The 1,321-nt window shown below is 42.5% G+C and overlaps 1 pseudogene; it reads left to right on the top strand.

The window, feature by feature from the left end:
- The first annotated feature begins 431 nt into the window (after positions 1-431).
- On the top strand, positions 432-608 carry LOC114890184 (annotated as a pseudogene).
- The last annotated feature ends 713 nt before the right edge of the window (positions 609-1,321 follow it).

The raw sequence follows: 1,321 nt of genomic DNA, 5'->3' as shown, positions 1-1,321 counted from the left end.
CAATACATTGAGATCTCTGCAACTGTAATGTGATATGAAAAGACCTGATTTCTGTTAGTGACGAAGTCACGTTACTGCCTAAAACAGCTCTGCATTGTTGTATGGATTTATAATCAAAGGAAATACTAAATTTCCGTTACAGTCTATTGAAAAAAAAGTAATGTTTTTCCCATCCAAGTTCACATATCCTCTGAATTCTATCAAATCCCTTAGAGGTCTGTGGACTCCAAGGTAAGACCCCTTTACCTAGCTAATCAGATACACCAATATCAAGTGAAACTATAACATTATATTCAAAGGCCAGTGATACTTAATTTAGCATAATTTAGTATTTAATGTGATTCACAGCTCATGTCTACTTCAGTAATACATATTTAGCAAGTTCCATGGTGGGACAGCCTACGGGACCAGCCAGATGCTGTGCTGTTGCCATGATCATACCTGTGCACTGCTTCACGTGTAGCAAGATCGCCAGCAACAAGTGGGAGGGCTGCCTGGGGCTGCTGCAAGCTGAGTACACCCAGTAGGACTCCCTGCAGTGCTGCATGCTGCTGGCCCACATGGACCTGACCGAGAAGCTGCTCAATTATGCACCCCTGCAGAAGTGATGCTTCTGGAGCCCAGTCATGGTTTGCCTAAAATATCTTCCTTTGGGGAACATTCCTTCCTCTTCTGTAGTCTCCTCATTCCATTCTAGGGTGACTGGCCCTATGGAAGAGCACATGACCCAACCCAGACCAATCCAAGTCCTCTCTTCAGGATCTAGAGTTCTAAGGACCAAGTGGGCCTGGAGACACCAATGGCTGTGTTTCCTTCAGGTGGACCAAGCCTGCCTAGAAATAAAACCAACGTGAAAAAAGCAGAACCAGGAAAGACAAGACATAATGCCGTCTTGGAACTCCTAGATCTAGCCCTGCCTGGATTTTTCAGTTACATGAGTGAACGGATTCCTTATTTTTGCTTAAGCTATTTTGTGAGGCTTCTGTCCCTTGGAACTGAAAGGTGACCGACTTACACGGGATAATAAGGATGAACAGTGACACTGAAGTACCTTTGGAGGGAATTAACTCAAAGTGGGGAAGTGCCACAATCAAATTTGCATCTTAGACTATACTAACCACATGGAAATGGGCTCATGAGGGGCAAGTCTAGAGGGAAGGAGAAGATGTGGCTCTTGGAGCGACCATCAGATTCTCTGAATATTTCTGATAGTTCTTAAATTTACGTGTTCTAACCAAAACTTCCCTCTTGTTTTAAAATAGAGATTATTTTCTTATTACAGAAAACTAAGAAAATACTTAAAAGCAAAAATAAGGAAACA

This window comes from Monodon monoceros, unplaced genomic scaffold, assembly GCF_005190385.1.
Source record: "Monodon monoceros isolate NGI ecotype Baffin Bay Population unplaced genomic scaffold, NGI_Narwhal_1 Super_Scaffold_11, whole genome shotgun sequence".
Classification (NCBI taxonomy): Eukaryota; Metazoa; Chordata; class Mammalia; order Artiodactyla; family Monodontidae; genus Monodon; species Monodon monoceros.
This window is presented reverse-complemented; position numbering and strand designations above follow the sequence as displayed.